Here is a 26,686-nt window from a genome sequence, read left to right as displayed (position 1 = left end):
TTTACGGATTTCCTTGCTTTCCAGGGCTCGAATGGTTCAAATTGATAAAAACAATTGTGCACTATCTAAAAGTTAATATTAAGAGCTTAAACAGAGAATTGTTTTTTATCAATTTGGAACCATTTGAGCCCTTGGAAGCCAGAAATTTCAAAAAAGTCCGTTTTGAAGACCACCCTAATACCGCACCAGTCCGTTGCGGAATTTACTAACAATTGAATATGTTGCTAACTTGCTATATTAGCATTTTAATACTTAACCATACCTTGAAAGATTTTCCCAATAGGCTTGACTAAGCAGTTTTAGTTAGATTAAAATTAATAAAATATAAAGCACGACAGTATATAGGCCTTCTGATATATGAAAACTTGAAGTTTTTACACAAATTAATCATTACAGTTTTTATCTCTTGAAAATTTTAACATTTATTTATTGCTATAAAGTTGATATTTTATAAATATTTCCTCGTCGGCGTTATTATTAATGATGCAACGACCCTTATCCTACTTACGCATAGCCGCGTCAGGAGTTATTAGCATGAAAACATTGAAACGGCGTGTAACATGATAACATGACACGGAGGTGTACATTTTAATACGATAATCTTATTAGCTGTCGTTTTACACTTGACTTAATTATCCATGAAAAGTTGAACTTAGATGTTATAGCCGGCAGAAAGGCTACCGAGAAATAAATTACGCCTCTACTACAATAGATCGAATGCAAAAAATCAACGATTCGTAGTCAAGTCAAAATTAAATACCTAGTATTTTAATCGCCAATATTTATTGTGTAAATAATTGATTCTTAAGAGGACTTATCTGTGAATCAGCGGTTACAGCCATGGGATTTCATTAGCAGTTCCTGTTCGATATCCGCCTCGGATAGCCTGAGTTCCAGTAGGAGTGATATCGGTTTTCAAGTCAAAATAGCCCTTCCAAGGTATTCTTGATCCCTGAAACATTCATCAATATTACAAAATTTAAAATACAAAATTTATCGATAGAGATAGGAGAACGATTTAAGTTGCCTTCTGTAAAATAATAAACAGAACTAGTTTTTTTACTGAAATTACAATCTGTCTAAATAGAAAGACATTGAGTAAATAGTTTGACAAATAACATAGAATTTTAAAAGGAAAACCCAGTGCTTCAGCTTTTATTAATGTACTAAATTATATTCTAATTAAATTTTGGTATGATATAGAAAAAATAAGAAACTCAAATATACATACAATTTTAAACAAAGTACATTGCACAGACCACATATACACATACATACACACATCTATCATAAATAATATGGTAGAACAACTTATTATTGATTAATGTGTTAGATCTATTAATTGCATTCTTTTTAATCTTATATTATGTGTAGTGTTGTAGAGACTTGCTATCACTTCGTTTGGATAATGATCAATTTTACTCTTGAAATTAAAGGCACTCTTTTTAATTTCTTCACTGATTGTGAATGTTTAAGTGTCTTGATGAATTAACCATGTCGGTACATACCTTGGCGCGAATATTGCTTGTCTGAGTATTTTATTTTGGAATCGTTGCATTATTTTTATGTTACTGACTTTAGCAGCACCCCATAGATGGATGCCATACATCCAAACTGGTTTAAGAATAACTTCGTATAATAAAATTTTATTGTACATTGATAGTTTTGATCTACTACTGAAGTGCCAATTCATCGAAAACAGAACTAGGTGTACGTGGTTTTTGCATTAAGAAGTTGCAAAAACTTCCTGATATGGTAAATATTCGACATGAGTATGAATTGAGATTAACCAAGTTTTGAAATTATGACAATAAAACTTTGAAAATTTGACACAGGCCTTTATACCAAACTTGAATGATTTTTTTTAATGTTTTAATATAATGTTTTTTAAATCAGTCAAACAAGCCATCACGTACTAACAACTTCTTATCTGTAATAAATGATGCAATTATATTATTAGCATTAATTCTATCAAAGTTTGTCTTAAGTTTTCCAATCAAATGTTTTTTTAAAGTCTATTACACGTGTAAATATAAATGTACGTGGGGATAGTGTAATATTCAACAGTTAGTTACTGCTGTACCAGGTGACCAAAGCAATTAATATTTTCAGTTCACACTCACAAAAGCTCAGATTGTTGCTTTGTACCAGAACAACTACTAGGAATTCCTAACACTCAACGGTTCTCAACATGTTTTTACATTTCATTAGATGAAACTATATGAAAAAAATCTATAGTTTAAATACAAAGCCAAATAAATGATAATAAAAATGCACTTTCAGAACCACAGGCATTGCATCAAGATAGCAGGATTCATGATACCGCATTTTTACCTTTTGCCATTTTAGAATTGTTATTAATCTCAACACATAAATATGACCAAATATGATCAAATTATCAATTAGAGAATTAATTATTATAGTAATGATTGGCAGCAAGACTTTTTAAAACAAATTTTTATATGACATGTTTTTAATAATATAGATCATGAAGATTTGGACTATGAAAAACTATTGGTATTATGAAAAAAGGTTTTAAACTTTTTTTTTATTATTTTTATAAACTATTTTATTTTTATAAACTATTGCATAATTCTCTATTTTTATTCATTTTAAATGCTCCTATTAAAATTATCATTTAATTACTTTTGTTCTATAATGAGCATGATCATGTTCATTACCTAACAAAGTATTGGTTCTTGAAGACAAATTTGGATTACATATTATTCAAAATATAATTAATTAAAGGAGTAGTTATATAAACAAAGTAGACTTCTGAACTACTTCAAAGTAGACTTTTGAATAATGCAAAATACTTATGCATTAATACAGAAGAAACTCGCTCGATCATCTATGTGTTGCATTATTTTGTGCAGATAAAATAAAATATTGACAATGTTTTTAAAGTTTTCATTTCAAAATCTATATATTTCTATAAAAATTTAGTTCTTGAAAAATGTAAGCTTATGCATAATATTATACTCTATTAACGTTAATTTCTTTGCACAATTTAATTTTTGGTTAGTAAAATTATTTATGTTTGATGATTCTGCTTCCTTAATGTATTAGGTAATCTTTCCAATTAAGCATAATTAAGATTATTGGTGTAAAAAATAAAAAAATATATATATATATTAAAAATATATTTTATAAAAACACCAGAATTTAAATGAAATTTAACATGAAATTATTTATTTTGTACCGGATAAGCTTCAAAATATTTCAACTGCCTTGAAACTTAAGATTGTTCCGTTTTCTTTTCAAAAATCTCAATCTAAATAGTCAATAGTAAAAGTTTTATACGCCTGATGAGTAAACTTGTCAATACACACAATTCTCCCATATATTTATGCCGAGTATATTTGTCAATAACAATTGACTGATTAATTTTAACCTTAGATTAATCAGTTTCATTAAGCTTTGACGTAGAATACAAAAGAAGCTATTAGTTTTATGTGAAAAAAATAACGGATTAAATTTTGTGGTATCGAAAAACTCATAATATTATTGCATATGTTCAAAATTAACAAAAATAATAACATGTTAAAACTAATAGATTATAAATTTCTCAAGGCAAGACAAAAGTCTTAGTAAAAACTTATGAAATCAAAGTGTATTACCTGAATTTTTATAACACTTATTAGTTAAAAGAATACAAAAGAAAAAGGAGTGCTCGTAAGATACACACGCAGTTTTTTGCTATTGTACAAGATGAGTATTATGTCAAAAATAAATTCTTTTTCTAAGAATTTAAAATAATGTTAATTATTGTGACACGACGACCAATCACAATCAACCCGTATACGTATGACGAACAGTTTGTGGCGTAACGCGTTTCCATTGCATTTTTGCTGTTTTTTTTATATAATGCAAGGGATCAAGGCTCATTATCCGATTTGAAGTCGCGTGAAAATAAATAAAAATATTTAAGAGAAAATTACATACAAAAGCAAAGTAAATAGTTGTACTATTTCCGCATTTGAAAATCTGTGCCTTACATACTTCCGCATAGAACAGAGCACAAAGATGTATTGGGTCAATTAAAATCCTTCGCCTAAACTGCAATACGCTCCTCTCTCGCGGGACATGTGGACGGGCGGAACAAATAGAATTGTCGAAACACATAACTCACGACTTGAAAAGGGTTTACTTTGAAATGTGCGCCACTTCCAACTATTATTGTACAACATAAGTTTAAAGGATTCGGAAAAGACACGATGAATTATAAAAGTCAAATATTTTCTTATACAAATCACATTGATCATTTGACATAAGATACATAACATAAGGCAGCCAATTTCGTAGTTTATATAATTTAGAAATTTAGTTCCTAATTTAATATATCATTAATTATAAAGATAAGGATAGGTTGATCTTGGTTGTCCAATATTTATAAACTGCACATAGTATTGTTGAATAGAAATAATTAGTTCAGTAAGCGGACAATTAGAGTTGGACTGATTGATGAAACATGACTTAAAAATAAATATTGTTAGTATGATTTTTGTATCGTTTCTAAGCCGTTTATCATAATAATAAAATTCAGAATTCTTTCCTTACTAATATTTTTATACTTATTTGGAAAGATTTTGTTTAGGTTAGGTCAGTAGTTTCAATTTTGAAACTTCTAAAAATTTTGACTTAATTTTACATTAACTATTGCAGATATTTTCTCTTAGTGAAGACGATTTTAGCACCCTTATCAAATATATTTATTTTTATTAGAATTTTACTTAGATTGTTTAGAACAATTTGTATAGAAGAAAATATATGGCAGTTTGTTGATTTAATTATTATCAATATTCAGTGTTAAGCATATAAGATAAAATATTGATATACATAATTATGTTGTTCACTGTTCATTTCATGAAAATATAATAACGCATTTTGTTTCAATTCAATACAATCCAGATTTAACAGGAAATATAGATCGATGCAGCTTTTTTGAAATGCTAGTATATATTACGCTAATTTTACTAGTAACTATTATTAGCCTCTATTTAAAAATTGCTTGAATAATAATTTTTACATAAAGTAATGTAGAGTATTGTTGAACTACTTGAGCAGCTGCTATTGACATTCTAATAGCATTTTCGAAGCAAATCTATACACCATGTATAGATAGACTATATTATGATAAGAAAATAATGTGATATATGATATACTATATAAACAATAAAATTTGTGCATAGAAAATATAGTAAATATATAATAAGTAATTAATATTTTTAAAGAGTGATAATGAATCGATAGTAGAAATTAATAATGTTATAAATAAAAAAGGGAAACAATGATCATTTTGAACTATTTGTGTCTAGTGGAATATTTTTAAGAACTATTGGTTAACGACTTCATAAAAATAAATTATAATTTAAGCAACGTATTTATATTATTTAAAAATAGTAGAGAACGTAATAGAAAACCAACATTTTAAAACAAACTAGACGAATAAACATATTGAAAAAAGAAAGAAAGGTTCCAAGAATTGAGTCTAAATGTGTCGAAGAAATAAGCGTAAAAAATAGGCTACTGATTTGGAGGCCAAATCTCAAATAAAATATAAAAGTGATGTTACGGGTCTATCTTCGTATGAGTTCTAAGTAGTAAACTAACAAAAAGCTATGTAGTTGCTCTGTGTTCAAGCGTTTTACATAAAAAAACTCAAAAATGCGCAAACGTTAAATAAGTTTAAGTTTTATGTATAAAACTCCTAATCGCGCAGCATAAACAAAGTTGTTTTACAGTAAAGATATTCATTTAGCCAAAATTTTCAAAAGCCATAAAATATTCTGATTGATTATTTATAAAATCATAATGAAAGTAAAAATTAAAATATATGCACATTTTTCTATGAATATGCAAAAACTTACATATTATGTTGTTAATTTCAATTGATATGATATATCACTGCAATTACCAAGCAGTAGGTGTTCAGACGTCTATATACTTGGCACCGCGATGGTGGAAATTGGCAAAACTAATATGACCTGATTTTTTGACGATTTTTTTGCTCTTTCCGTTCCCAAGATAAATGGATGGGGCCAAATTCGGTGCTAACTATATATATAGTCAGCACCGACCCCTTTAAAAATGCAAAAAAATTTAAATTTCTTTTTACTATCGTTATCAGTGATTTTTTTGCTGTCAAGTGATGCAATTAATTTTTGGAAAAGTTTTGCCCATCATAGATTTTCACGCATAGGAAAATTCCTAAATTTGCCAATTTAAAAAAATTGACAATTTTGAAAATGCCCAATTTTTTTGCTCGCGTACTTAAATATAAAACAAAAAAAAATGTTCAAAAAATTTATTTTTTCACCCCTTTTCAGAGAGGTTGCCAATTTTTTTGGGTGTCCACAGGTCACTTTTTCAAAAGTTTAAAATTTGTTTCGGAATCTGTGATTTTTTTGCTCTGCGATACAAAAAAGAAAAATTAAAAAAAAAATAAGTTTTAATTTTGATTTTTTTCGTGACGTGGTGTTCAGGTGGATTTACTGTGTTCATTGCACCTAAATGTTTAATGCATATATATATAACAGAAATAAATATGTTTAAATCACAAATTATATTCGAGACACGAGTCATTAAATATTAATTCATTATTTATATGGATACACAATATATATACAAAACCACCCTAACCAACCGAACTTTCCGATAATCGTACACATATATAATCTACGTATGCACAGCAAAACTTTGGCCCGTACGTATATTGAATTCGAGATAACCGGCTAATAATGGTATCGACAACATAATTCGCCAAACTTTCGGCGTTTGTCGTCCGATAAGCCAGGATTAATTAGTTCTCATGTACTGCAAGCGGAAAAATATTATCCGAAATGAGAATATATGGAAACACAAACTTGATAGAAGCATTAACCGGTATTGATGTCTTTATTATATTTTATTGGATTAAGTAGTAAATATTTGCGATTTTATCTTGAACAAAATAACAGATTTACAACGTCTGATTCGGTCAAGTGTGATCTCCTGTAAGCCAAAATTTGGCCTCCCGTCGATGCATTTTTAAAAAAGTGTGCTTAGATTTGAAAAATATAAAAATCTTCTGATAAAGCTTGAGAAAAACTTGAACTGATTAGTTTTAAAATGCGGTCAACTGAGCCCTTTCTTTATAATTGGCTAGCTACAAGTACAAATATTTTCATTAAAAATCCAGAACCAATTTTAAAAATTCAAAAATTGTTTGAAAAATATTAGTTGGGAATCGTGCTGATTATTTTGATAATGATGGAACAAGTCTTTTTAATTGCTGATAAAATTTGATGATTTTGATGAAACATTGTCTGATAAGATTTTACAGTCTCAAAGAACATCTCAACATCTTATAATTAAAAGTGAATAAGTATCAAAAATTTATCAAATTTTGGAATAATGCACAACGCTTGTATCATCAAATTCATAGTTATTTTCGACTGAATATTTTGCCAATCCTTAGAAAAAAAAGATGGTTTTGTGAGAAAGATGAAGAAATTTTCTGTTTGTTTTATATTTGAAAAGGTAAAATTTGATTTTATTACACAACAGTAATAAATTTATTTTGATTACAAAAATGAAGTGTTTTTAGTTGAACTTCTCTAAGTAAATGAAAGTGAATCCGCAAATTATCCGTTTCATTGAAGTGCTCTTTGGTAAGCCACATTTTTAACTTCCCGTTGGGCCAGTTATAGTAATCGCAAAAAATCGAAAATATTTTTTTTTTGTATTTCTCAAAGGTTTCTAAACATTTTGGCATACCTTAGAAAAAATGGATGTATGTGTATATGTGTGTGTGTATTGTGTATGTGTATGTATGTTCGGATACAAATTTTCGTCGACGATTTCGGGAACACGGATCAACCGATTTGAATAATTCAAAAAACATTCGATCTGTATTGATAAGGAGACGTGCTGATTAGTTTTTGACGAAGGCAGGTCTAGCCGTTCCGAAGATACGGGACAAAAAGTGCCGAAAACGGTAACTCAGTTTTTAAGACAACGGAGCGTCTTATATAAATGTGTGTAAAGTGTATAAATGTGCACAAATGTGTACAAATGTGTCGAAAAAATGTTTAATGTGTACACCAATGTGTTGAAATGTATAAAAAATGTGTATAAATTTGTTGAAAAGGTGTATAAATGTGCTGAAGTGTGTATAACTCTGTACAAGTGTGTATAAATGTATATAAATGTGTGCAATGTGTATAAATCTGCTAAATTGTGTAAGATATGTGTATAAATGTATATAATGTTTTATTATAACATATAATTCTCGCCTGCACTCGTCTGCATATATATCTAAATAAGAATTTTAATTGTGTATTCTTTCAAGAAAAACATTTGAATAATTCAAAAAATTATATTTGTATTGACAAGGTGAAGAACTGATCAAATCTTCATAAAGGCAGGTTTAGCGGTTTCGGAGATCTAATGAAAAAAGTAAAAAAATGACATTTGGCGGTCAAAAATGATCATTAGGCATATGCACATCAAATTATCAGATATTTTATAGAGATTTTAACAATAAGTATAAATTTTGTTTATTTTCCTATGGGTTCCGTACTAATTTTATTCATTAGACGGCGACGCGGCGCTTACGCGCTTCGACATTTTGTCTCTATGCAGTTAAAGCAGTACGATTGCTTTGAAAAAAAATTCAGAAATTCCAAGATATGTCAAAATAAAGAAAACATTTTTTTCTAAAAAAAAAATTTTTTTTCAAGAAAAGTAATTTTTTGTCAAATTCCTAGTTTCTCAAAAATCTAATTTTTACGAAGTAAAATTTTTTCTGACTTCTTTTATATATATGTAGATAAAATTTTTATTAACTAAATCGATTATTTGCAGATCGGGATGTTCACGCAACTTGTCTGAGTCACGCAATAAATTTATTGTATACATGCATTACGAAAAATTTCATATATAAACACACTATTACATACAATTGCAGCGCATTAGCTAAATTTTAAAAAAATATAAGTTTTAATAATAATACAATGGACGCATGATATGATGGAGTTGATGCATAATAAGATTTATCGTTAACATTATTTTTGAGTTTTACAATACATTTCAGTATTTCTTTAATTTATAATTTGAACTAAGTATATAATACCACGACAAAATCTGAATCTCAATTTTAAAATACCAAGTCCCGATACAAAAATATAAGTAATGATGTTGTATCCGTATAGTCATTTATTATCATTAGAAGTTAATAAGCTGTCAAAATACATTTTTCCTTATCCATCATATTGATTATTTAAATTTTGATTGATTACCATCTTGGAGGAAAGTTCTTTTATACTTGATTCTTATATTTTTCCATGTATCTTGGTTTATTCAATATTAATCTATAAGGCGCATTTTTTCTTAATCTGAGCATCAGACGAATCATTTATATAAAAGTGCCATGTGTTTCACAGGGATTTACTTACTAACACAAACTTATCATAAAGAAATAAAATGAATGAAATATCAATAAATTATAATATTAAATATAGATATTCGTAAAATATGTTGTGAGCATTCAAAATTTATACTATTGTATTGCAGTACACTAATCAATACGACTATATTCACAGTATCTTATTTATATTCTAAAATTCATAATAATTATAACTATATTATTAGAAGTAATTACTTCTAATTTTATTAGTTCAACAATTGTTTTTTTTTATTTTCTTTTAATTTTCATTGAAAATTCTCTGATTTGCCACATTCATGATACCAATGATATTAAACTCTAATATTTTCTGAATCTTAGTATACCGACATGTTTTCTTTAACTTTTTAATAAAGCAATATTAACAAACAAAAACATTTTAATAAATTTCATTAAATATACATAGTAAGACTATATTATGTAGTAAATTAAAAACTAATGAAAAATAATATAAATATTTATCTGATATCTACTCATTATCTTCTGTTTAATTTAATAGTTTATTAAAGAAAGCATGAAAATTATGGATGTTTTGTTGTGATAATAAGATGTTGATTAAAGTGTAATTAAAAAAACTTAAAGAAAACTATTTAATGTAAACTAAATTGAAATTCAACTAATTGGTAAACTTTATATCCACACATGATTATTTGTGTATTTCTACATTAATAGATTTATTTTAATTTTAAATAATGTTTAAAAACATTCAAAACATAAATAATTTGTTACTTAATTATGTGAATGATTTCAATAATTATGAATTAATAAAAACAACTCAATATATCAATATTTTTTGTTGTACTTTGAAGCATAAAAAATTGGACGTTTATTAAAGAAATGATTTATCCAATAAAGCTAAATTAATTTATTCAATAAATTCAGAATAATGAGTGCTATATATATAGTAAGTATATATATAGTATAAATTCAGAATAATGAGTGCGAGATATAGTAACATAAAATACATATTTTGCCCCTACTGCAAAAAAATTAATATCAAATTAACGTTTAATTACTATATGTACTATTAATTATGTATTAATACTAATGAATTTTAGAATTATTATTAAATTGTGTAGAATTTACAGTGTAGATATTTCAGAATCTTATCTGTATTTCTATGTACTTGTGCCCAAGATCATATTATGTCGGTTGTATAGAAGAACATTATAAATTATTTGAAGCAAATGTACAGATTTTAACACAAAATCTTTATACTCCACAAATTTACAACTTTCAAACGTGAGGTAATGGTACAAAACCAAGTTTGATTTGGATGCTTTTTGGATCAACATACCATTGACAATACTATTAAGAATTGAAATAGTTTATTAAAAATAGTACGAAGATTATTTCAATATAAATTAATAAATGAGGATTAGTTCAAAATTTAATCAAGGATTAGTATTAGATAAAATAACATAATTATGTCAAATTTTGCCGCCATGGTAAAATCGCACCTCATCCGTTTCAACTATAAAATAAGAGGAGCGCGGTTCAGTATTGCAGCGTAAATCACAGCCCAGATAAAAGTTATGAAGCAGAGCCATTCAGTAGCCCGTAGAAATGATTTATATTAATCTCAGATCGCATAAGCTAATGATATATTATTTTGCTAACAGTCAAATGATTTAGCAGGCCACAGATGAGAAAAATTAACTAAGTGTCGCGAATTTCACACCAATTATCAAAGTTTTTCACACATCATAATTTGTTAACTAGTTTTAGTATGAGTTAAATACAATTCTATGAATTGAACATTTCGAGAATATTTGATGTAATTTTAAATAACTTTTCATTTCTCATGTTACTCCAAATTGTTATTCCAAATCATTTTAACATTTGCTTACAAAGTTTATCATTAGTATCATTTCCATACTTTATTATGTTCTTAATACTGTCCTTAATTATTATTTTTAAGATTTGGCACTTAAAATTACTCAACGAATACTTAGAGGGTTTGTTATACTGTCAGAAGAATCTGTAAACATTTACCTATCGAACACACCTTAAACAAATCATCTTATTAATATAAACATTTTTTCTCTAAATTATCAATGAGTTATATAATATTACTGTAATTACAATTTACTGTAACTCAATTATGATAATTAAGCTATGTGTAATAAGTACGTGGCGTCTCCACCGTACACCAAACTGACTATTTTCGAGTTACTTGCTAACTATTTTATTCACTTATATTGCAACTAGGAATTCATATATGTTCCAAAGTACTTATATATATACATATAAAGAAACCGATTTTCTGAAATCTCGGTTCATGTAAGCCCTAATTCTTACACTCGAATATTTATTATATGCACCTTTGAAAATCATTCTTTTCTTGATTGATTGAAAGTATCTTTATCTTATATTTGACTGTTGGCTTATGTATAATACGATAATTCTCCCCAAGACGTTTTATTAAGTTATGTTTCTTTGGAATTGATCTATACGTCAAAATATGATACGTTCGAACTGGATATTGACAGCCTTATACGCATTAAATATATAACTCATTTAACACGAAATATTGCAAATAAGATTTTGAATATGATTTGTAATGAACTACGTAAAATATCTATAAAAAATATGAAAGGCATTGTTATTTTTATCAAAAATGATCTTGGGTGAAGATGTCATCATTTATAGTTTTTATTATAATATGATCTGCTTAATATACGGATGTTTTTAGTACAAACTGACTATAGTTACTTCGAACATTTAAAAATACTTTAAATTTGACCCATGTTACTAAAAACTGCAAATATAAATTAATGATGAGTATAAGTTTGATATAATTATTTGTAAAAAACTAGAATAGACTTGCACATATATACTGAAGTGAAATATCAGAAACAAAACAAAATCAAATCTAATATTCTAATAAATTATCTTTATTATATGAACTTTAAAATATATGTGAGTAAATCAAGATATTTTAGTATTATAAATAAATATCCAAAATATATAGAATTAAATATAAATTTAATTAACGCGTCTAGTTATATTTATATTTTAGAATTGTTATTTATTTTGTACCTATTTATATTTAAAATCTACACATAAGATAAGTAAAATAATACTTATTGCCTCTAAATCCTGAGCAAGTTTTAGTAAAAACAAAAATCAATGGTTTAAAAATTTCTAAATATTTCTGTACTGATATTAAAAACCCGTTCTAAATAAATGCGTTTGAAATAACATCATTGCCAATATCAGTCATCGTTAAATATTTTTTTATTTCTTCATTACACGAAAGGATCTTGACGGGCAATAAACAAAGATGACTTAGAACATTATGGTTGCGCGCACCTGGTGCACAGTGTATTTTATTTTCTTACGGTAGTAAAGTTTATGACGGAAAAGAATCTGTCCAGTCATAAGAAACCAGCCAAGGTTATAGAAAACTTTACGTAGGTGCGGCTAATATGCAATATTAACATTGATTAATGACTAAAATGAGAAATTAAAATTAAAATATTTTATTGCTATAACAAAATACGTTTTATAACAAAATTTGCCGATTCGACAAAGTAAATCGTAACCATTCTTTGAAAAAATTCGTATATTTGTATTAAACATAGTTCTTTCACAATGTCATCCTCTAATTATCGTAATCCTTGCTCAAATATATTATTAGTAAAAACAAAGCTATAAGAGGACTTATTGGAATTCGTATTCGAATGTTTTCTGCTGAAATATTTCAAAGCCGATTGAGACTCCTAAGACTTTTCTGAATTAATCATTAAAAAACGAACATTTTATAGAATTATTCATTATTTTTGTCATATAAATTATTAATACTCCTGTCTACGTTATTTATGATATATTTCTAAGTGATAAAAATAATAAAATTTTATTTGTCATGAGCCATGATACACATTGAGCGCCGAAACGTACCTCCTAATAAACAGATTATATATGAATTAAACATTACTCGTATTTATTGAATCGATTATTTACATATTCCAGAAAGTTCAAACAATTTACCACAAAACAAAATGCCACATACATTTAGCTTTACCACTTACGATTTTTAATGTATAGATAGATGTCCTAAATGTAAAATTCAATTAATATAAAGCGCTTTAATTTAATAAAACAAATCGAGTAGCAATTATTTTAAGAAATAAAACATTCTGAGTGTTATTTGATTCGATTTTTTTCAACTTGTCAGACACGGTTTACAATGACAAGTAATTTTGTACTTTTGGTTAATTATAATTAGAGAAAGCTTTTTGCGTCCATTCATTTTATATATTGGATTCAAATTCATCGTCCCTAATATTTTGTAACATTAAAATTGGATGGTATAATTGAATTTAAGATTTCTCCTTGCACTAGATTTTTTTTATTAACATTCATTATAAAACATTGGAATTACATCAGCATCAAAACATTTTTTTCAATAGTAATGATAGACGTTTTTTAGGTATTATATATATTCATAAAAAAAAATTGTAGAGTGAATCCGCATCCAAACCGAAAATCATGCTAAAAATTTAAATAAATATTTTTAAATGAAAAATAATTAAAAGTCCAGAATAAAATTCTTAGTAAAATTAACAAAATTAGGTAACTAATGAGATTATTCATAACTACTTCGTTTTACCAGAAAGTAATACAAAAAAGTAGTAAATACCATTATAAACTTAGCTCACAATTAGATTCGCAAATTAGAAGAAATAAATACAAACCAACTCGAAGATTAAAGAACAATTTGCTAGCAAATTTGTAAAAATAAAAATGTAGAGTAATAGATAATTTTAGACAGAGGATCTTCTCACTGAAAAATACATTTACACAAGATTCAATATAAGCATACAAATTTATAGAAATAGATTTTATTTTTAATTTCTTAATTATAATAAAAATAATAAACCATTCGGGGGCAGTACGGAGTAAAATCTCAACGGAATATTTTTGCATTAAATTTATATTGAGGTAGAAATAGAGGTAGAGTTTAAATTAGCTCACGGTTCAGGTATCGATATATACATATATATATATATATATATACATATATATGTGTGTATATGTGTGTGTATTTCCGAGGAAAATTCATTTATAATTATTTATTTCGATAGCCATCTCCAAGAAGCAATTAGTGTATTTTCCAGATTGCTTTCTGGTATATTCCGGACTGAATATATTGATGAGTATCAAAGATAATTTATAAATACGAGAAAGCAATTAGTACTTCAGCATAAACCATATAAACGAACAAAATGTTATAGTATGAGTACACATTGGAAAATACCTATTACATCTATATTTCCAATAGACATTTGCTTTGATGAAAAGTTGACATGAATCCAAAGCAATTTTCAAACTTGGCATATTTCTTTAATTAACTTGTAAGATGTTGCATATTTCCTCAAAGTGACAGAATTATATCATGATGTGTACGAGTATAATATGAATATCATACTGATGATATTACAAGTCAGTTCTCAAATGGTGATTTTCATTTAGATTTTAGATGCATGTATCATAGATTATAATACATTTTTACACTAATGCTAGGAACACACATTTTATTAATTCATGGTGAGTTTCATCATTGGATTAATTAATTTCAAAGACCTTTAACAATATAGTAAATATAGTGTATAGTTACATTTTAATCAAACATCATTCTTTTAATGGTGTTTAAATTGTCAGAAATCAATAAGCAAAGAAACAAATATTGAAAAATGCCAGTTATTCATATTGAGATAACCAGGATATTCACAATTAGTCTCTAATTTTACTGAAAAATCATCGTTTTTGAGTTTGCTTCATAATTGACAAATATCCAATTGTGATTTATCTGAAATCGTACTTAAAAATAATAAGCATTTTAGTCTAAAAAATAATATTGTAGAAGTATTTTCGAAAATAATTGAAATACTTCAAAAAACAATAGAATTTTTTGCTTATTTTAAACATAATTATTATACGTATGTAATCAAATCAGAATTTTTGAATAGTTCATGACTGTTTTGACTTCAAAAATATTGAAACTAATCATATATTCTCATAAACTAAATATTTTGCATGACTTTTTGATAACTAATAGAAATTTTAACAAATTGCCTGCATCTCACTTTTTTCAACACAATTTTTCAAAATTTATTCATTATATTATTTAAATATATATTCATAAAGAAATCAAGAATTTGTTGAAAAATATTAATAATGTTAAATTCAAACCAGTTTCTCTGCTATTTTTACACAGAAATTACATATTTCTATAATTAGTAAATGTAAGTATATAAATTTTTAATGTTATTGATGATTTAGTTTGGAACCAAGTAAACCATTTTTATGAACTAAATATTTATAGAATTTAATAATATAATTCTAGTCACATTAGCGGTTATGGCAAGATCTTTAAATGACTAAATCAACTTTATCTTCTAATTTAAATAATTTCTTTAGACTAAATAAAGTATGTGGTAGGAATTAATTGTGTTTTTACCTTAAATTTTGAATACTTTCTAAATATTCATTAATATTTTTAATTCTACTCACATTAACGGTTGTGAAAAAATCTAGAAATGTCTAAATCAATTCTGATGTAATTTGAAGAATTTCTATAAACTAAATTAAGTATGTGGTACAAACTAATTTCAACGTAGGAAAAAATATTTTTACTTTAAATTGTAAACAGGTTTCTAATACTCATTAATTTTTTTAATTCGGTTAAACGGTTTTAAGAAAATCTAAAAGTTCAGTTTATCTAGTTTCATTCTTTATTATTACAGTTAAATTTCTTATAAACATATCTAAGAAGTTAAAAGGTAGTAAAAAAATACAACAAAGTTGCACTGATACGAGATGTAATAGAGAAACAATCAACAAGGTAAGTAATTGCACTTATTATTGTCAATTTGTTCAAAATATAAATAAAACTGATAAATATGACTAAGGATCAATATCATCATGCTAAACAAATAATGGACATCAGTAATTGCAATATTCAAAATCGAAAAATTTATTTCATAATGTAAAACAACATCCGGATCTCAATTCAGCTCTCTCTCGATTATATTGAAAGATGCATGTCGATTCGTTCCGAGTTTGCCCTGAACAAAATTTTCATCTAGGAAAATATTCTATTCGATATTATTATTTTAGGAAATTGGATTCCGCACTGGATATAGATACATAAAATAGAATAAATAACAACGCACGTTCCGCTCGGAAGCGACGGAGTCAAATGATACTAGAAACTTCAATTGTGTTTCACTCAATGAAATATTCTCTCAGAACCGTCTATGTGAATTCCTAATCGGGTGTCTTATTGGAAAAGATATGTTATTGCCGGAATAGCAATGGAAGTGAATCCAACTCAAATTACCAAGAATACGAAGCCAAGGATTGTATGTACAATATTTTTTTAGAGCTACTTCTTATTTTTCAATTATTTATTGCAATTCAAAGTACCTACATACTCTTTTCGACTTCAATTATCACGTAGGACCAGAAAAATGAAGTTGTCTATATTAGTGTGTGACATATGTTTTTTAACTGAAAACTATAAAAATCCAACATTAATTATTTTGTTTATCTTTACGTTTTAGAGGTTTCTGAACATTTTGGCAAACCTTGATGTATGTATGTGTGTGTGATACATATTTTTCGATAGAAATCGATTTTTTTTTTTTTATTTTTATTTTTATTGGCCTCGCTTGCTCGAGCATTTAGCCACCTACAACATATTTTAATTTCATTACAATATTTCAATTTCTTATATAAATCCTATTCTTCTTCCTATTTTATATATCCTATCCTATTCTATGTACTCATCAACATAACATCATTCTTCTTTTTTCTTCTTTTATTATCTATCATTATATCATATCTTCTATCTTCTCACATCTTCATTACTTCTATTCAATTTAATTTTTATTCTCAAACCTTTTTATATACGTTAAACTATTTTTAATACTATTTCAAACTATTTTTAACATTATTTCAAACTATTTTTTAACTTTTATTTCAAACTATTTTTTAACAGAATTTCTACATTATGCCGGGGATTCGAACTTCGAACCTTCGGCGCGTGAGTCGGAAACGCTACACATGAGCTAATTCCGCCACAGAAATCGATTTGAAGTATTCAAAAAGTAATCGATTCATATTGATAGGGAGACTGTGCTGATTAGTTTTTGGTTAAAGACGATCCAGCCGTTTTCGAAATATGAAGCAAAAGGCGCAGAAAATGGAAGTTGAGTTTTTGAAAGAACATCCGATTCAAATGATTCAATAACCTTTTTACTTGTGTTGATAAAACGATTGTTTTTGTGAAAAGAATTTTTTTTAATTTACAAAAATATTTCTACTGGAATATTGAAAATAATTCGGATTTTAATTCTAGCTAAAGTACTAAAGCTTACCATATACTTCAGAAATATAATTGTATCTTTGTTTTTCTTATAAATATTAGACAATGTCCATCATTTTAAAGATTGATTAAGTTTTATTTATTGAATTCTTTGTAAACATATATATATAAACAATTTATAAATTGTTTGTCTATGTTTTTTTATAAACCTCAACAATTTTGTATTATAAAACTAAAAGTTTTGATTGACAAAAAATGTCTATATACACAAAGAATGAAAGCTACAGTGTTTATAATATTCTATTTGAAAACGTTTAATATTCTGAAATAATAAGTTATTAATTATTACAAGTCGCTTATAATAAATAAAATATTTTTAGTAGTTAAATAAAGATCAAATAATAAAAAAAGACTTATTCAATTGGCTCAATTGTTTGAAATTGAAGTTGTTAATACTAATAATCATAAAATATTAAAGTTTTGCAACTTTTTGCTTGTGTTTGAAAAAGATTAACCGTTTTTTACAAAAAGATTCTAAAAACTAGTGATACATTGCAATTGTGCCTTAAAGCACATTGTTGAAACTTTTTAAATTATTTCAAAAAAAATTCTATTTTTTTAGAACTTTGGAAAGTATAGATTTTTCAGAACTTTACAATTTTTGAATAAACTTACTCCATTCAAAGATTATATTTTATTTCACACTTTGAAATATTTTGGAAATTTTGAACAGAAACGAAATATCGAATCGCGTGAGCGCCGCGTTCCAGTCTAATGGATAAACATTGGTACGGAACCCATAAAAATATAAACAAAATGTGTCTTATCATTGAAATATCGGATAATTTGATGTGCATTTGTTTAATGATCATTTTTGTCTGTCAAATGTCATAATTTTTTATATTTTTTTATTGGAACTCCAAAATCGTCAGACCTGGCTACTTAAACATTTCATCAGTTCTTCATTTCATTAAGACAGATAAAATACTTTTTAAGTCATTCAAATCGGACACTTTGCGTCCCTCTCAAAGAATGAATTACCATTTTTGGCACTTTTTGCAACGTATCTTTGAAACGGCTGGACCTGCCTTTACCAAAAACTAATCAGCTCATCTCCCCATCAATAGAAATCAAATGCTTTTTGAACCATTCAAATCGGTTGATCCGTGCGCCCGAAAACGTGGACAAATAATTGTATCCATACATACATACACATCCATTTTTCTGAGGTATGCCAAAGTGTTCAGAAACCTACAAAACGTGAAAAAATGTGAAAATTTTTAATTTCGATTTTTTGACGATTACAGTTACACTTCTAAAAACAAGTAAAACAAAATATTTCGAAAAATTATGAAGACTCCAGCATAAAACGTATTTGCGTTCAATACAATTTTCAGTCAGATATAGAATTATAGTTCCCAAATCACAGATATCTAAAACATATTTCATTCATATATGTAATCATAATTTACATCCGACATACAAAGCTGAAGCTACACAATTTCATAATTTGGAAACTTTTTTTTATCCCTCGCAATATCTAAACTAAAACATGTCGCAACCAATTTGCACATTGCTACTATTGCTACAAAAAAATCTATTCCAATTTGAGAAAACATAGAATTGCTCCGGAGACTCGATGGCACATATCCGAGGGCAATTTTAATCAAGCCGTTTATTGTGAAACTAATAAATAACGTTTGTTTAACGCCGCCTGCGTATTTTATCGCTGCACTCGGCAAACTATTTCTCTACATATATGTGTCCAGAGTGAATGAAATGTGATCGCAATATAGCTAATAATTGCCTTGTATAAATATCTAGAGATACTTGGTAACTTCTCTAAATCATGATGTTGCGAGTGGGTGTTTCTAGAAACCAACTAATTAAGATATGATCTAATAAGACATATCTTTCTTATGTGATGTATAAAGCTACCACAAAATATTTAGACAAACTAAAGGCATTGTGCAATTTGTATATATTCAATATAATAAAAGATTTCCAAATTGCAATCTGATCATCGCTATTCTGTAACGAGATAGTATATGAACACGATGAAATTCATAATCAACGACAGCTTGTATATATTGGATTATTTTTGTTACTAGTATTAATTAATTGTTTATTATTTTCTTTAACATTTTTAAATTAACATTATAATTTGACAAATATCTAGAGATACTTGGTTAGTTCTCTAAATCATGATGTCCTCTCGATTACCATGCTATTTTATGAAACAAAGTACAAATTGATAATTTGATACTATTGTAGCCAGTATAAAACTATTTTCGGTGTGTAATGATTTTTTTCTGTATTCATGTCAAAATGTTTGTTTTTTGTATTTAAAAAACACTGAAAAATTCGGTACATATGGTAAGTTCATTAAAACAACATGGAACATCGTATTTTTGTGAGAAACCGATGATTTGATCGAAAAAGTGAAACCACATTTTAAAAGCAGCCAGTCGAGGAAAAGATTAACTAGTGATGCATGGCATCGTGCCTTATTGCTGAAAATGGAAAATTGCTGAATTTGAAATTTTTAAACCTCAGAAAAGAAAAATTAGATTTTATTTTGAAATAATTTGGTAAAGTCGAAAATTGAAAAAAATGCTCTGTATCTTCAAAATGGCTGGGCTTGCCATTGCCAAAAACTAATAATAACTCTCCTAATCATTACTAATTGAATGTTTTTTAGATCATTCAAATCGGATGCTCCGTTCACTCAAAAACTCGATTTCTATTTTCTGCACTTTTTGCTCCGTATCCCCGAAACGGCTGGATCTGCCTTTGCTAAAAACTAATCAGCTCTTCATCAATAGGAATCGAATGTTTTTTGAATCATTCAAATCGGTTGATCCGATTGCGCTCGAAAACGTGACTGGAAATTTGTATCTATACATACATAGACACACACGCACACACACTCACACACACATCCATTTTTTCTGAGGTATGCCAAAATGTTCAGAAACCTTCAAAACGTCGAGAAATGTAAAAATTTTCAATTTCGATTTTCGGCCCATTACAATAACTTACCCTACTGGAAGTGAAAAAAGCTCAACGGCATTTAGAAAAGGCAGATCTTAATTCAAAACAATCAATTTCATTAGATGCTGGCCGAATGCGGATGTTCATTATACGAAAAACTGAAAAACACGACTTTAAGCTAACATTATTCAAAGAGTTTTTAAATATTTAAAATTGATTCTGGAAAATGAAATCGTGGACAAAAAATGTTCGACTTTTCTGATAATTATTAATAGGAAAAAGGAATTGCAAATGTTTTTAAATCAGTGCAGATGTGTCTGAGATAATGTCAAATATCTAAAGATTGGCTAACATACAGAAACATACGTACTACTTTTTTCCAATTTGATGGAGAAGAAAACAAATCTGATTTTTCGGTGAAAACATACTTTTCCTTTAGGAAGTTAATAATGGTGAAACCGTAAAAGTTACATATCTACTAAAAAGCTCTGTGAGTCGCTTTAGCCTTTTACATATTTTCTTCATCCAAAATATTTATGTGTACAACTTCCCAACGTTAGCCAAAACATTTTTCACTGGTGATGTTACGAGTATGATGTACTCTCCGCTTGAAAGAAATACGATTTTAAGAAAGTAGATGCAAAATTCCTTTTTTACAAAACATAAATCCGTTCACTTTGAATACACTCTGGCTCATCTTTTTCTTCATCTTTTGCCTAGGCAGATGCGTTGAAGTTTATACGCTAAAGATACTTTGTGAATTATGAGAGAGAATACTTCAAGTACCTTGTTGAACTCCCGTACACGGAAATGATATAAGTTACTCTAATGAAATTACATAGGAAAGCTTTCATGTTGATACATTTCCATATTTCATATAACAGTGTGATGTATTTACGGTGATATTTTTAGAACATATACGGAAAAATAATTAGTTCATATCGGAAATAACTTTATTACATATATATTAAAAATATGCAATTCAATTTTAGAACATGCATCCATTTATAATAAAGATTGCAAATAAACAATGCACCGCCATAAATATGCACAAATATGATAATTTTAATACATATATTATTTAAAGTTTACGAGGATTTGTTGTACGATCCTATAGTTAACTATTTATTCAAATTTATACAAATTTGCCAAAAGTGCTAATTTGTTCCTACAAGTAGTTAGCAAATATTAGACACTATCAAGCAAGTATACATTTAGCGCTGTTTTGTTTTACAGGGACATTATTCCAAATTGATGCAATTACATAATTGAACAAGTTATTGTTACGATTTACGAAAAGTTAAAAATTATTATATAAAAGTAGGCATTATTGGAAAATTATAGTATGTGCCATTAAGATAGGCTAGAGCAAGGATTAAAGTTCCGCTCGTAAAAGGGTCCATCATCATCATCCGAAAAATGAGCAATATACAGAATATTTTAGAGATACTATTTTAAAGTAGAAGATAAAAGTCATGTTACCAACCATCACCTTAATTCATATGACATTGCTATCAGAAGTTAAATAGCACAAGTATTTTTTCTCGTTGGTAGTTTTTTTCAGTTATAAGCTCTTGTATTTAGTTTATGATACCAGAATAAAATTTTTAGGTATACTTAATTTAATTGTTTTGTAAAATTTATTGTTACTTTTGAGTTAGATTCAACAGTTTATTTATGAAACCTCCATGAAAGCTTACATGTAAGTGAGGTAAGGATCAACCTTTACATGGACAAATGTATGAATAATAAGGAATTGTAAATAAACTAGTTAAAAGAGGCATTTTGTCTTAATGTAAGTTGCAAAAATTTGCCGCTAGGTGTAATTAATTGGGATTTTGATATTCAAATAAATATTTCAACTGTTTATTTCTAAAATCAATTTTTCCCTTTCAATTAAGTCAAGACATTGCAATTCTCAATATATATCTTTCAAACACATTGATAATATCTGTAATTATAGTGCACAGACACGTTCTTGTCTGTACGTCCTAAAATTGTAGCCTATTATTTTAATTAATTCATATAATTCAACTAATTTTCATATGACATTAGTGTATAAACTTTATCGAAATGTTAAATTTCATGAAAAACGTCGAAACCTGTCTTTAAAAAACTGAACAAATTATTTTGTGAAAAATAAGCATATATAAGAAAGCATATGAAAAAATACTACAGAATTACATATATCATGTACATAGTTTTAGATATAATTTAATGATTTAAATGAACGGATACATTATTTACAATACTAAAGAAGTTTTGTAGACTGTTCATTCACTTTCTTGCTAATTCCAAACCATTTCTTATTGACTAGGATTGATTTATCACATCATAAAAGCGACTTTAGGTACAAATTTTGACTATGATGATTTTTTACACTTTGATGAATTTTTCAAATTAAACTACTTCTTTTATAACCGTAATTTTTTTAGTATGTTCTTTAGGAACATGATATCTTTTGTTGGTAAAAAACTTCATAAAAATGGGTAAAAAAAATAACACCTAAAGAAAACGGCTTGGTCGATAGTTACTTAAAACAAATCAGCACCAATATCTTTTGAACGGTTGTTAATTTTTTAAAATCGATTCAAAATTGCGAGTTAAAACGTGGACAGTGAAATTTTTTTCTTTTTTTGCAATTTACAAAGAAATGGCTCGGCTGATCATCGCGAAAAAATGATAAACTATAGCCCTCATCGAAATGCGTCAAATGGCTTTCAAACTTTCGAAGCCGTTTTGGAAAAACGTCCATTTAAAGTAAAAAATCTGTTCACACACACACGAGCTTTTCCAAATTTGGTCTCATTAAATTCAAAACGGCTTGAATCGTCAAGAAATCAAAATTAGCAAATCGTATTTTTTATGAAAACAAACTTCTCCATCGGGAAATTAAAAATTAATGCAATTTGACAGGAGATAAACTAAATGAATAGTTATTCGACCTCTTTGCATAAATGATCATTTCGAAATACTAGATCAAATTTATATACAATGAAATCTTTATACAAAATGATTTCATAAAATTGGTATTTTACACGGACTAAATAATTTAGCTATAATTTCGTAAATACCCTTCAAAATTAAAAGAAATACGTTGGATCAGTTTGCCTCTGATTGTTCCTCCTTGCCCTGCCCATGAGGAAAATAGGATTTTAGTATTTTAGGAAAGTAGTAAACATAAATTATATATATATATATATATATATATATATATATTTCTTTAATTAGGGAGCTAACTGGGAATTGTACTGAACATTGTTCGATAATGGTTTGTTTGATACATATTATTTGTTCATGTTCATTTAGTTCAGACAGTATAAATTTTGCAATTAAAAATGTTTTTACATTTTATCGCTTTTATATCACTCTATTATTACGTCTTGGTTTACTAAATTATTTCATAATGTTATTTTATATTATATACACTAGTAAGTGTAAAAATATATTGAGGTCTTAGTCAATAGACGCAATTTATTCTCTTCTTTCAATTATATAAATATAGAATATAAAGACGAAACAACTTTCTGATAATATAACATGCAAATTTATGCCATCAAAATAGTGTAAAAAAGTATAATTTGAATATTCAAGTATACTTTCCGTCCTTTCACAAATAATTCGCTCCTGCAAAGTTGTATTTTAAGATAGCGGATAAGGTTACGAGATATCATTCTAAAGAGAGCAAAATGCGATTCGAACATATTTCGATCGTCTTGAAAGTTTCGAGCTTAGACAAAGATTGCCGTTGGCTGTTGTGAGTTCACTTGAGAATTTGTTCATCTAGAATACCGTACTGCATTCAGAATTGTTGTGGTCTTGCAAGGAAATTATGCAGAAAAGATACTTTGGATACATACTGAGATTGCATTGCTTCCACTATATGGGGGTTAGATTATTCGGAATGGAGATTATTTAGTAATCGAAATATGAAGATATATTACAATAATTAAATGATTGACAAAATTTACTCATCTTACTTTTAGAAAAAACTGTTATTGTACGCAATTTTCGTAAGTGCAACAATTTGTTATCAAGTCTAATTAATTCTGGCATTTGCGTCATTTGGAGGTTAGGTTTTTGAAGTTGATATATACTTTAAAACGGCCGATTGGAGAGTAAAGTCATAGTTTACATAGGTTACGTTTTGACAGTTTGTGGCTATCACTTATGCAATTTTTGACAAAAAATACTTATAACTTAACCTAACTATTTTATCCAAAAATTATAGTCACACATTTTAATTTATCTCCAATGAATTAGAACTGTTCGCTAGTGGATCGTTTAATGTATATGTGATAAATATACATTAAAATAATTTATTAGAGCAAACAAGTTCTTACAAAAATATATAATAAATATATAAAATATATAATTTATAGTATTGAAAGAACGTAACATTGTGATAGACTTCTTGTACTACGTATTATACTACTTAACGTATATATGACGTATATTTACAAATCAAATATCTATAGGGAAACCAGTGGTGTTGTGCTAATATTTTTTTTGCCGGAACGCTAAAATTTAAAATCCGGTTCATAAACCGGTTCAAAAAATTTGATATATTTCGATAAAAACTCACAAATCTAATATATTGACTTTTTATATAATTAACTCTATTATACACAGCTAGTCTATACATTAAGTTGTACAAGTATGAGGGAATCATTGAGTACATGATTTATATTCTTCAATGACATTAATCATATTTATTCTGGTATTATTTGTATTCATTAATACCTACAGGTATTTATTATGATATAAAAGTACTCAAGATTTATTACAATACTTTATAAGACTTAACCTAATAATATGATAGATATTACTATATATTATTATATTATATATCATCGATTAAATATCTATTATCTATCATACCGTGAGATACCTATACAGTCATCATCTTATTATATATCTACAGACCTTTTACTTCTTATAAATACTACTGTCTAATTTATATATTCACCTATATTATATAGGTTTACCTTACGCTCTATGTATTATCTCTACCTACCTATTGTCTATACCTATCATACTATATTATATTATTGTATATCATCGATAAATATCTATTATCTATCATACCGTGAGATACCTATACCGTCATTATCTTATTATATACCTACAGACCTTTTACTTCTTATAATACTACTGTCTAATTTATATATTCACCTATATTATATAGGTTTACCTTACGCTCTATGTATTATCTCTACCTACCTATTGTCTATACCGGGAATTGAACCCGGGACCTCCGCGGGAAGTCGCGCACGTTAACCACTACCCTATCGGATACCCCCACTAATAATATAATATGGAACGCACTGTTGTTTCCGCGGGTCATTTTCTAATTAATTAGGTAATTAATACTAAGGTGGCGCGACGACACGCGAAAAAAGACGGTTGATTGTAGCGTTACGGTGGTGTAGTGGATAAGGTCGTCGCGTGCCACGCGGCGGACCCGGTTTCGAATCTCGGTAGGGTTAATGTAGCGTGTAAGGGAAATTATAGGTAATAGGATATATAGTAGATATAGGTTAGGTGTATTCGGTACACTATGTAGGGATTTGAGAGTATATAATGAAATATAGCGTATGGTACAGATGTAAGGCGTGTAGTATAGAATGCAACGTATAGGCACACGTAAGGCTATAAAAATACATGAATAGGAACCTATGATGTAGATGTTAGCGTATAAGAAATGCGAATGAATGTAAGATTTGATTTATAATATTATTTTTTCTATAAGAAGTTCATACACCTCAATTTGTTACTAAATTAAAAACGACTTTGATAAAACCAGTGGTTTTGTGCTAATATTTTTTGGCCGGAACGCTAAATTTAAAAACCGGTTCTAACCGGTTTTCATTTTTTTCCAGTTCCGTTCAAAAAGGAAAGAAAAAAAATTA

This window comes from Ctenocephalides felis, unplaced genomic scaffold (genome assembly GCF_003426905.1).
Source record: "Ctenocephalides felis isolate EL2017-DRISC unplaced genomic scaffold, ASM342690v1 CF-g0.4_SCAFFOLD_00845, whole genome shotgun sequence".
NCBI classification, from domain to species: Eukaryota; Metazoa; Arthropoda; class Insecta; order Siphonaptera; family Pulicidae; genus Ctenocephalides; species Ctenocephalides felis.
This window is presented reverse-complemented; position numbering follows the sequence as displayed.